At 40.0% G+C, this 12,507-nt stretch overlaps 1 protein-coding gene and 1 pseudogene across 4 annotated transcripts in view; both read left to right on the top strand.

The window, feature by feature from the left end:
* The window catches only part of G3BP2 (G3BP stress granule assembly factor 2), a 76,821-nt gene that overhangs the window by 41,830 nt on the left and 22,484 nt on the right, over nt 1-12,507 (top strand). For 2 of the 4 annotated variants that reach the window (XM_036109363.2, XM_036109360.2), the window contains exon 1: nt 378-613. The exons of 1 other annotated variant lie outside the window; for it this stretch is intronic. The gene's annotated coding sequence lies outside the window, so the exon portion shown is untranslated. Of the gene's footprint in view, nt 1-377; nt 614-645; nt 808-12,507 lie in introns of those variants that run through there. One more of the 4 variants, XM_036109361.2, reaches the window with a different exon arrangement.
* On the top strand, nt 7,828-9,683 carry LOC118546580 (large ribosomal subunit protein eL42-like; annotated as a pseudogene).

Below are 12,507 nucleotides of genomic sequence, written 5' to 3'. Positions count from 1 at the left end.
AAAGAGAAAATTCCTTCCCTTTTAACATTAATAATCAAAAGGGACCAGAAATATCGCTCTCCAAAAGACGCCGCAAAAGAGCGCTGCAGCCAACCGGTTCCTGTTCGGGCGCAATCTCGAAGGGCGGCGAGGCCACAGCCGTAGAGCAGTAAAAAGGCAGCCTCCTTGTGACGTCAAATCAGCGGACTCTCGCCGCGGCTTGAGGCCGGTTCCGGTTCCCCGGCTTTCTGGGCGCGAGAGTACGTGAGCGCGGCGGCGTTCTGCGCGTGCTCCGCAGAGAAACGCGAGAAGGTTGTGTCCAGCTCGCGAAGGAGATGCGTGATTGGCTGAAGCCGTGCTGGGGGGTTCCCCAGCCCTTTCGGCAGGGGTAAAACAATAAGAGGGGGCGGCGGCAAAGGGGGCGGGACGTCCGTGTTCCTTGTCGCTCGCCGCAGCGCCTGGCGCCCGGGAAGAGGTGGTTGTAAGGGAAACGAGCTCGCGGCTCTCCGGCTTCCGAGGCTTGAGGTTTGTCGGAGGGAGGGGGCGGCGAGCGAGAAGAATCCGCTGCAGCCGGTCCTCGGCGACTCTCCTGTTGACCTCCGCGCGACGTACCCGCCGCCGCTGTTGGTTGGAGGTGTGTACGGGGGCCGAGAAGGGAGGTCGGTGTGGTGGTCGGAAGGGGACATTCCCTTCGCGCGCCGCGGCTCGAGGCAACCGTCCTGTGCGTGAGCCGTAGTGTCGGAGGTGTCGCGGCAGAGAGAGACATTGTTCTTGCCGGCTGCCTACGCTGCCGTGTGTGCGTGAAAGAAGCCAAACCTTTCCTCTCAGGTGAGGGGTGGGAGGCCGCGTGGGAAGGGAGGTGACCGGCGCGCGTTGTGCGGACGGAGGGCCCGGAGGGCACAGGTGGGGCCCGGATTTGTTGGAGATGGGGTGGCGAGCTGGGAACAGGGACGCAGCAGCTCCCAGAGGCGCGCTGGTGGAGGCCAATACGAGACGTGGAGGAGTCGGCTTTCTGGAGAGGATGTTTTAGGGTGGGGAGCCCACCAGCCTTGTCTCCGAGGGGTTTGCGTCTCTTATTCCCGGTTCTAAGGGAGCCGGGAGGCCGTCGCCGCCCCGCCCGTGGGGGAGGGGAAAAGAGGCTGTGTCGGCGGAGGCAGAAGCGACGCAGATGCGAAAGTAGCGGCCTCCGGGCACCATTTCTGTGCATCGAAACAGAATCCGGGTTTGAAGGCAGCCGCCGCTTTGCTTACCCAGCACCTAGTGTTCCTCGGTCTTTGACCCCCCTTCGGGTTTATCCCTAACGTGTTCAGAAATCCGGGCTGTATATAACGTACACCTTTTCTTGCTCTTTTTACGCAGACAATCCTATATTGACCCAGGAATAGAAAAGATGTTTCAGTGCTTTGGGAAATGGGTTTCTTCCTATTCCCCCACTTTTGGGGGGGGGGTGCGGGAAGAATAGTCAACGGGAAGAATATAAGCTTCTCTAGATTGTGTTGATTTTTGTTAGCCGAATCTGATCGAATTTTATCTGCGTCTTTAAAAGCAGATTTCTTAAGATGGCTCTGTGCCGATTAGGAGTGAATATAGATTTGCATTTACAGTTTTCCGCATAGATGAATTTTTCCCCCCAAGGCACACCTAATTTCTTAACAGATTTTTTTTTTTTGAGGGTAGGTGCCTTTGCTTTAAAAAACAACAACAAAACTCGTGCACCAAAGCTGCAATGATAGCAGAGTTGACCCCGCTCCCCCCAAGTTAAGATTTCAACTTGGGTTAAAATACTGTTTTTAGGTTCAAGGCTCCACACACCGTGCTAGTCCTCTAAATGTTAGGATTGCCGGTACCTGGATCCCTGAACCATCAACTGCAGTTAGGCAGCCCCGTATGTTAGAGGGAAAGAAGATGGGAATTCCTTGTCTAGCTCCATATTTGGCAGTTAATATAGCCTTAGGCATGTGAACAAAGTTTCTAAGTAAACACTTGGCCTTGTTAGTATCCAGTGGTCCTTTTGATGTCCAAAATTCCTGGTTTTAAAAGATACACGGTATGATTAGTTTGAACTTCTTAGAACTGGATTATGTGTAGTTTCTTGGTGATACTACCTTCCTGTTTTCTTAAATTTGGGGAATTAGTCCTGTGTATTGCTGTGTTATGATTTAGTGTCTAGAGGCTGTTTAATTCTGAAAGGCTATCAAGGAATTGGGAGGATAAGGACCTCCAATGGATTGCTTATTAAGAGTCATGGTTCAGGTTTTTTAAATATTTGGGGTTGAAATATTAGTGGTGAACAAGTCTGAGTAGAGAGAACCAAAATAGTTGTGGGGATCAGAAGTAAAAGAAAGGAGAAGGAAAAAAGTCTTTATTTTTTTTTATTCCCCCCCCACCGGAAAAAAGTCTTTAAATAATTTGATATTCTAATTTAGTGTTTATTAGTAGTTTCTTTTTTTTATGTTATGTTAATCACCATACATTACATCATTAGTTTTTGATGCAGTGTTCCTAGTAGTTTGATTCTTGAGTTTCAGTAATATTGGTACTGTTGGTAGCAGGAAATACTCTATCCATATTTTACTTATGAGAGATCAAAAATAAAAATTTCTATATCAGTTGCTGAAAATCTGTAAATACTAATGGTGTGTTTAGATTCTTACCAGCTTTCTTATCCTGCAAAATTATTGCTATTGATTACTCATTATCAGGATTGAACATTAATTCTCTCTTTAAGACTTCCACATTTTACGCTGAATTGATACAGAAGTGGAGAATGACCCCTTTTCAAGGCTGGGTTTGATAGGTACAAACTTAAGGGTTGCTTCTGAATTTAATTTCAGTAGAATTTGACAAACATGACTTAGTTACTCTACATTGATAGATGCTTGTTTAAGAGCTGCTAGGACAAATTGGTTCTTAACCCAGAACTCTGGACTGGCTTCAGAAGCAATAGAATCAGTTTCTTGACGGCTATTCATATCCTGTTTATTCATATCTTTTAAATTCTAGATAGTTTACCTTATTTTGGTACAGCATTGTAGATATTTTGGGATGACTCTTGGATTTTTTTTTTTTGTATTATGTTACTGCCATCTCTTTTTTCGCTCCTCCCAACAGTATCAAATAAGCTAGCAGTTGGACTTCAAAGGATTTTTGTGTTCTTGCGTCCATACCTGTTCTTCTAAAGTAGTTGTTCTTAACCAGGTGTAATGAAAATATCACTAGAGACAGGAGACCTGATTTCAAATCCTCTCTCTCCTAACTGAGGGACCTTGTAAACTGCTTTCCTTAGGCTCTCTAACTATCAGTTTCCTTTTCTCTAAATGAAGTTAAATATCCTGTCTATTTCAAGGAGATAAAGGAACCTGTAGGTTACTTATTAAACTTTAAAGGTTAACATAAATATATGCTTTTATTTTCATGACACAGCTGTCCTTTTCCTAATGCTTGGTCAATTTTAAGAGTTTCTGAACTTCAAAATTTGCCTCCTTCACTTTGGGGTCTGAGAAAAGAAAAGGCTTACTTAATCCACAACTACCTTTTATTTATTTCTACCACTGGTACTTAAATGAGCTATTCATTGTTGGGGGCGACTGGCTGGCTCAGTCGGTAGAACATGGGACTCCTGATCTCACAGTTGCGAATTCCAGCCCCATGTTGGGTGTAGGGATTACTTAAAAAAATCTTAAAAAGCTTCATTGCTGTTTGGATTGGTAAAGACGTCTGGAGTTTCAGGAAGTTCCAGTTTTAATATGTGGTTAGGTGTTGAGATTGGGAATAGTCCATGGCTCAGTGAGAAAGGGCCTGGGCCTGACTAGTGTGACCCCAGCTCTGAGTAAGGGGCTCTAGAGAGGAAAAGGAGTTAAGTATACAATGCGAGAGATAAGCTGTGTCCTAGCATAGACGTAGCCTTTGGTAACATAGTTTCTTTCTTGTAAAGAACTGCATCCTGTTACTAGAGATCTTACTCTTTTTATAGAAATCAAGGTACAGTACATGTAACTTTAAGTGCTGAAACAATATTTTTGTAGATTGAGAAATTTCTGTAATATTCTTTTGGTTTCCTGATTTTTTTTTTTTAATAAGATGACATAGTGTCTAAGCTTCTTAGCAATTTTCATTTTGGCTGTTTTTTCCAAGCATTGAAATGGCCATCAAAATGTGACATGAAATTTCATGTCAGTAGTTTGCAGTGAGTAAAAGTCTAGTCCCGTTTCCTGCGCCCCCCCTCCCCCATACTTGACCAAAGATGCTGCAGTTATCCCTCTTTATAAATGGTGGTCAGGACACTCCAGGGTCCTCAAAGAGTGAATTTTTGACTGTGCATTTCGAGGCTTATATATTGTGGTTGCAGCCAGGTGTTTGAAGTTAACAGTAATAGATTTTATGATTTATGTAGATCTAGCCATTTTATCACTGTATGGAGAAGTTCCTTTAATGAGAATGGAGATGCCATTTCAGAGATCCCGGAGATTAAAGAGAACTGATGAAATACATTTTTTTGCTTATATTACCATGTCTTTTTTTTTTTTTTAAGATTTTATTTATTTATTCGACAGAGTGAGAGAGTACAAGCAGGGAGGAGTAGTAGAGGGAGAGAGAGAGAAGCAGGCTTCCCGCTGAGCAGGGAGCCTGTCGCGGGGCTTGATCCCAGGACCCTGAGGTATGACCTGAGCCCAAGGCAGACACTTAACCATCTGAGCCACCCAGGCGCCCCTACCATGTCTTTTCTATTGTAATCTGCTCTGAAAACTATTTTGCTAGAGTAGATCTAAAAAATTAATTTCATTTTCTTGCCCAAGTGCATGCATAGCCTTTACATTATTGAAATCATACCTTATTTGTAAATTTTATACAGTGTTCAGTATTTTCTTCGATGGTTTTACTGTCTTTGACAGTATTTTAATGACTATATGAATTGGTGCTTTATATTATAGTCAGCGTTCGATTTATTATATTTTTGTTTCTAAGACCGTTAATATCAGGTTACCAAAAAATAGTATTATATCAAGTGAACGTATCAAATGTTTTTTAAATCAGCTTTTGGAAACCTTGGAGAGTGCACCTTAGGATCCTAGGCAATAAGTTTTTTTTTCTTTTTTTTCAGTAAGTTTTTCTTTATTACTCATTCTGTATGTAACTGCTCAATTTTAATTCCAGCATGGTATTAGTCTGATTTCCCCATCTCAGCCTCCTCAATCCTATCTTCAATTAGTTGGTAATATTTAAGCACACTTAAACTTTAACCATGAATTGTCATTAATGTAGGCATAATGTCAGGGATTGCTTGTTTTAGTAGTAGTGGTGAATGAATTCTCACACTCTTGGCCTTTATTCTAGAGACATGTTTTCTTTTCTTTTTTAAGTTTAATTATTTCTTTTAGTAATCCCTACACCTGTGTGGGCTCACACTCACAACTCCCAGATTAAGAGTTGCTTGCTCTACCGACTGAACCAGCCAGGTACCCCTAGAGCTGTGTTTTCTAACCAGTAACATGTATCTGTTAGAAGGTTATCAGAAATTAAATGAAAATTTTAAAATAGGATTTAATGTCTTACCGGTGGTGTTAAGAATTGGTATATAGCTTGTATTCCCCCCCGCACCCCCCCACCCATGAGTGTGTGTGTGTGTGTGTGTGTGTGTGTGTGTGTTTTAATCATGCTTTTTCCAAAGATGGGCTTTGTAAATTATTTTACAATTTGATTATTACTTTTGTGGACAGTAGTTCTTGTCCACATTTATAACTTTAATCTTATTTCCCCCTATTTTAAATGAGTGAGTAATTTGGTATTTTATAGCTTTCCATTTTCCTGTTGATGGACATTTAGACTGTTTGATTTTCTTTTGTGGCAATGAACAACTTTGAATATTCATCTCTGTGCAGTTGTATGTGTATTTCTTTGTAATGTATCTTAGAAGTGGAATTACTGGTTATATGCATTCAATTTTAATTAATTTTATTAAAACTGCCAAATTACATCTTCAAAAGGTTGTAACAGTTATATTTTCACCATCACTGTGGAAGAGCCCATTTCCCCACATTCAGCAATACTGGATATTACCAATAATTTTCATTTTTGTTAATTTTATAGGTGAAAGGTGTTGACTTTGAATAAATTGCCTTTTTTTGAACTGGATATTCTCAATTTCAGGGTACCATGGTTACCCTTACGTTGCGTTAAGGGATTCTCCATAAATGTTCATGAAATGATTGACATAATGAAGCATAATTGTATTGCTAAATTTAAAATTTGAGGAATAATTTACCAACAGTAGAGGCCACTCTTTATGCGCAGTTTAATGACTTTAGACAGACATACAGTCGTGAAACCACCACCCCGATCAAGTTCTCTCCTATTCCTTTTTATTCATTTCTGCCTCCAGCCTCTGATCTGGTTTAACCCTATAGTTTTGCATTTTACAGAATGCCCTATCAGTAGAATCATGTAAAACCAACTTCTTTAGCTTTCAGTAATGCTTTTTTTTTTTTAAGTTATTAGAGATCTGGTTTGTTTTTTTTTTTCCCTGAATACAAGTCCTTTATCATATATTATTCTACAGATCCTTTTTTCAGACTGTGGCTTGTCTTTTCATTTTCTAGATGGTGACTTTAAGTGAAGGGTTTTACATTTTGATGGAGGTCCAATTTGTAGGTTTTTTTTTTTTTTATTCTTTTTGTGTCTTATTAAAATCTTAACATAAGTTTACGGAAGTTTTCTTCTAGAAGCCTAGAGTTTTAGGTTTTACATTTATGTCTGTGGTCCATTTCAACGTAATTTTTGTACATGGGTCCCAAGTATGAGTCAGACTTCCTTTTGTTTTTAATGTGTGGATGTCAGGTTGTCCCCAAATCATTTTGTTGGAAAGATAAAATTACCTTGGTACCTTTGAAAAGAAATTGACTATATTGTGTGGGTCTGTTGTAATGCTAATTTGGGGGGTGGAATTTCTAAAATTTCCTAAAGTTCTAAAATTAGAGCTTTAAGTTCTGATTTTAAAGTTCTAAAAGTTCTTAAAATTATTTGTGCCAAAACTGCTATATTTGATTTGTTTGGACCTTTAACCTCAAAACTCTCTAACTTCATATTACAGGAGTAGTACGTATTCTTGTAGATGACTGTGTACTAATATACATTTACATATAAATAAGCACAGGAGTGTAGATGATTGACTTTTTAAGATTTTATTTATTCATTTGAGAGAGAGCCAGAGCACAAGCAGGGGGAGAGGGAGAAGCAGACTCCCAGCTGAGCTGGGAGCCCAATATGGGGCTCGATCCCAGGACCCGGAGATCATGACCTGAGACGAAGGCAGACGCCTAACCATCCGAGCCACCCAGGTGCCCCAGTGATTGGCTTTAAAGTATCTTGAAATTGTGTGCTTAATGTGTTTAAGCTATTCATTAACATTCTTCCATAGTTTTATTTATTAACTGTTGAAATATCTTTGTATTTTAGTTGTTGCTTCTCTTAGGGCTTTAGTATCAGAATCATTCAACAGATTTTTTAATCCTGTTATGTGCACAGCAGTGGTGGATGCTGCAAAGATTATGTCTCTTGAGCACCTGCGGGAAGCATAACGCTGCCAGGCTTATGCTTAGCATTAGTGTAGAGGTCTTCCGAATAGGAGAGGGATGTGCCTGTGCTCATGTACATATATTATTAGGATTAAGTGCATTAATAAAGAGATCTGTGATACTAAGAGGAAGAAATGGTTAATCCTGCCTGATGGACCCTAGATAGGAAAGCCAGAGGTAGAATTGGAATGAGATCTTTTTTTTTTTTTTTTTAAGATTTTATTTATTTGACAGAGAGACAGTGAGAGAGGGAACACAAGCAGGGGGAGTGGGAGAGGGAGAAGCAGGCCTCCTGCCAAGCAGGGAGCCTGATGCGGGGCTGGATCCCAGGACCCTGGAATCATGACCTGAGCTGAAGACAGACGCTTAACGACTGAGCCACCCAGGTGCCCCTGGAATGAGATCTTGAGCAGGTTTTTGAAGAGTGAATAGGGGAAGAATTTGGTGGCATGAGGTTTTGAGGAGATGGTCATCCCCTAAAAATTTTCTCTTTTAGCTTTAGCTTGAGATACTAACTTCTCATTTTCTGCATGTCTAATTTCTATGCCTGTTCCAGTTTTCAAATGGTATATTCTTTGTGATAGGGCTGTAGGATTTCTAACATAATTGTGTTTAGGAATTTTGTCTCCCACTGGACTTTAGTCAGTGGAGCAGCAGATCAAGTCCTTCATGTTCACCATTGTTTTTCCTTGCATAGTTTTTGATACATATATAGTAGACATTCATTAAATGTTGGAAGAATTTGTGTTTTCCCACCTATTCACCCATCTTAGGTTGAATGAAATAAGACAGTCGCCTAAAGAATGAAAATTGCAGGTTCAGGGAATGATGGTGAGTGGCATAGTGTTCTTCGAACACAGGATTTGTTAGAGGTGAAAAGTATAATGGGAGATAAATTTGCAAAGTTTGTCAGGACCATGAATGTCAGACTGGATTTCTATGGAGTGCCTTATACTTCAAATTAAATTCAGGTGTTTGGATTTTACTGTATTTAATGTATGCTGCACATGATAAAGAAGCTTGGAAGATTTGAGGAAGATGTAGAGTGTAAATTCAGTGGGAGTGGAAAGAATGGGACAAATTTCGAGAGACTTTTGAGTCGGCAGGATTTCACAGTTTGAAGCTTAAAGAAGGAAAGTCACTTAGGACTGAGCATTCTAGCCAAGAGGATGGTGGCATCATTAACAGAAATAAGGAAAACATTTTGAGGGATGCATATATTTGTAACCTATGAGGGCATGTGTGGTTATTCAGCATGGGGTTAAAATGTTTTTTACGTTTTAACATTGAGTTCATGGTAGAGACTAGATTTACATTTAGGTAGATACGAGAGCTAAAGCCATTAGACTCTGAAATTGCCAGGTTAGAAGACAGAACTTTGAGAACTTCTGCATTTTGATGAGAAGGAAAGTTGCCTTATCCGTAGAAATCTAGCATTAGGAGGAGGTTATCAACAATGCTAGTGCAGACAAGTGGAAGACTGAGCAGAGGTTATTGGATTTTTAAGAATTGTGACTCTGCAGCTTTCTGTGCCGATAGTGCTCTCACAAACGTGAACATTCCTAAAACCCGCCGGACTTTCTGCAAGAAGTGTGGCAAGCACTAACCCCACAAAGTTACACAGTACAAGAAAGGCAAAGATTCTCTTTATGCCCAGGGAAAGCAGCATTATGACAGGAAGCAGCGTGGCTGTGGTGGGCAGACTAAGATTTTCCGGAAAAAGGCTAAAACTACAAAGAAGAGTGTGCTGAGGGCTTGAATGTGTTGAGTCCGATTGCAGATATAAGAGAATGATGGCTATTAAGAGATGCAAGCATTTTGAACGGGGAGGAGATAAGAGAAAGGGCCAAATGATCCAGTTCTAAGCTTCATACTTTGTTATATTAGGAAGACAATAAAATCTAGAGGTTATGTTCACTTCATTTGGTTGCAGTTGGCCTTTTTTTTTTTTTTTTTAAGAATTTTATTTTTTTATTTATTTGACAGAGAGCACAAGCAGGCGGAGAAGCAGGCTCCCCGCTGAGCAAGGAGCCAGATGGTGGGGCTCGATCCCAGGGCCCAGGACCCTGGGAACATGACCTGAGCCAAGGCAGTTGCTTAACCAGCTGAGCCACCCAGGCGCCCTGCAGTTGGTCTTTTAAGATGGAAATAAAGTAGTGCCATCAATTAAAAAAAAAATTGTGACTTTCCAGAGAATTATATTTAAGGGAGAGCTCAGATGATATTTGAGAGGAGAGTTGAGGAAGACTAATGCACAGTTAGTAATTTAGGGAACAATATGATTAATAAAGTGCCATGATAAAAACTCAAAGTACTTCGAGAATTCAGAGGAAAGACAAGAGTTTATAGAAGAATCAGGAAAGATTTTCAGGGGTACAGTATCTGTTCCCAAAAAATGCATAGGATTTCAGTCATTACAGATAGGAAGGTATGGAATGAGTATTGGAGTAGGAATCAAAGGTCTTAGTTCTTGTTTAATAGACTTTTAGAATCCTAATGTTGGGACAACCTAATCTAATGTTGTTAGACCTAGATTATTTTACTATATTCCTGCTGAATTGTTGTTAGTCTCTGAAATAAATACTTACAGTGACTGGCTATTTATGAAGTAGCTCTGTTCTGGTTATTCTTGTATTATGTTGAACCTAAATCTACCTTCCTGTAATTTCCATTTACTGTTCAATCAGTATTTAACTTTTACAGAGTAGAATTGTCAGCTCATTTTAGACATTACATTTATGTTGTAGCCTGAGATTGTATGCTTTGTGGGCAGCTCCATTGTACTAGTGATTCACCAAACTTACTTTTAACCAGAAAGTAAGCAAAAACCTAAGTACTTAACTAAAACCTGAAGTTTTAGTCAAGGAAGGAACCAAAATTCCTTTGGTTGATAACGGTTTTTTTTTTTTTTTTTTAAGTATTTTGAAATTGAAGAAATCGAAGTATATGGTAGGATGAAGCCCAGTGTGACTTTCTTTTCTTTCTTGTGTATGTGTGTTACTTTTCTTTTTCTCCTCCACTTCCCTCTCAATGATATTAAGGAATTCAGAAAAGATAGTGGCAGTTGATAGCAATATCCCATGAGAGCTGGAGTAGCTATATTTCAGGAATTAGTCTAGGCAAATGGAGAGGAATCATTTTAAGAAACAAGAATGAATAAAAGGATATTTATTGATGAAGATATACAATATATGGGGATTTTAAGTGGGATAAGATTTCTGAAGTAGTTGAGGCTCTAAATAGTGAAGGAAACTAGATATAATCATGTTGGTATCTGGATGAATTAAAAGGACCGATTGTTTTTAATTAACAAGGAAAATAAATTTTACAGTATGCATCCCAGTGTGACAGAAATCTCCACATTTTCAAGTGTTCATGGGAAAAGTGGGGTTTAATACATGTAATTTTACTTTAATTAAGAAGACGTTAGATGATTGTTCGTATCTCTGAAGGTGCTAGAGCTAACAACCAACTGAAGATTCTTTTTGTACATAAGTATCCTTTAATCTTGGCTGTCTTTGTTGAATCTATAGTCTTGTAGGTTTGACCAGAGATCACATCTCAATTTGTAAATTAGAAAATTAAGATCCAAAAAGGTCATAACTTTTTCATGGTCTTAGTTAAAATCTTTGTCCCATGTTCAGTGTGGTTTTTTAAAATAATTTTTTTTTTTTTTTAAAGATTTTATTTATTTGAGAGAGAAAGAATGAGAGACAGAGAGCATGAGAGGGAAGAGGATCAGAGGGAGAAGCAGACTCCCCGCTGAGCAGGGAGCCTGATGTGGGACTCGATCCTGGGACTCCAGGATCATGACCTGAGCCGAAGGCAGTCGGTTACGCGTCTGCCCTCAGCTCAGGTCATGATCCCAGAATCCTGGGATCGAGCCCCACATCGGGCTTTGGACTCCTTGCTCAGCTGGGAGCCTGCTTCTTCTCCCTCTGCCCCTCCCCCCTCTTGTGCTCTCTCTCGCTCTCTCAAATAAATAAAAAAAAAAAAATTTAGGGGTGCCTGGGTGGCTCAGGCGTCTGCCTTTCTGCTTAGGTCGTGATCCCAGAGTCCTGGGATTGGAGTCCCAGGAATGGAGCCGGTGTCTGGCTCCCTGCTGAGCAGGGAGCCTGCTTTTCCCTCTGCCTCTCCCTCTCCTCGTGCTCTTTCTCTCAAATAAATAAAATCTTAAAAAAAGAAAAAAAGGAATTAAAAAAAGAAATGGAAGGACCCAAATCCCAGAAATTGCTTACCTAAGAGTTGGGTACTTCGCTGTGAATAATAAAAACAGCACAATTGTTCTTGTAATCACATTTATTCTGAAGGTGTAATTTGGCTCTTTTGTTTTTCCTCTTGACCAGATTTTTGTATACATTGGCTGTGCATGAATTATAAATGCAAACTGTATATTACTCAATTTTCCAAGTCTTAACTTCCTACAGCTACCCAAACTACCCGTTGGTGGTTCATTTATAATTAAATTCTAATGCTTCTTTGATGCATTCCTTATGTATTGCACTGTTAATTTTCCTACTCTAGGGGAGAAAATGGGAAGATGGGCAAGATGGCAGTTGTTTGTGTAGAACAAATAAATTAGTGTGCATTAAAAAATAGGTAAGTCAGTGAGGTTGCTTTTTTCCCTTTTGTCCGTAATATCTTTATCTTCTGGTTGATATGGTTAATTTCCACCAATTATATTTTAGCCCACTAAATTCTTTTTTTTTTTTTTTTTTTTTTTTAAGATTTTTTTTATTTATTCATTCGAGACAGGCAGAACATGAGCAGAGGGTGGGGCAAAGGGAGGGGAGAAGCAGATTACCCACTAAGCCAGGACCAACTCTGGGGGCTAATCCCAGGACACAGATTATGACCTGAGCCCAAGGCAGACGCTTAACTATCTGCGCACCCAGGTGCCCCTAGCCCACTAAATTCTGACTCACTTTAAATCAGAGTTAATAGTGAAGAAGTAACT

The sequence above is a fragment of the Halichoerus grypus genome, chromosome 3 (genome assembly GCF_964656455.1).
Source record: "Halichoerus grypus chromosome 3, mHalGry1.hap1.1, whole genome shotgun sequence".
NCBI classification, from domain to species: Eukaryota; Metazoa; Chordata; class Mammalia; order Carnivora; family Phocidae; genus Halichoerus; species Halichoerus grypus.
This window is presented reverse-complemented; position numbering and strand designations above follow the sequence as displayed.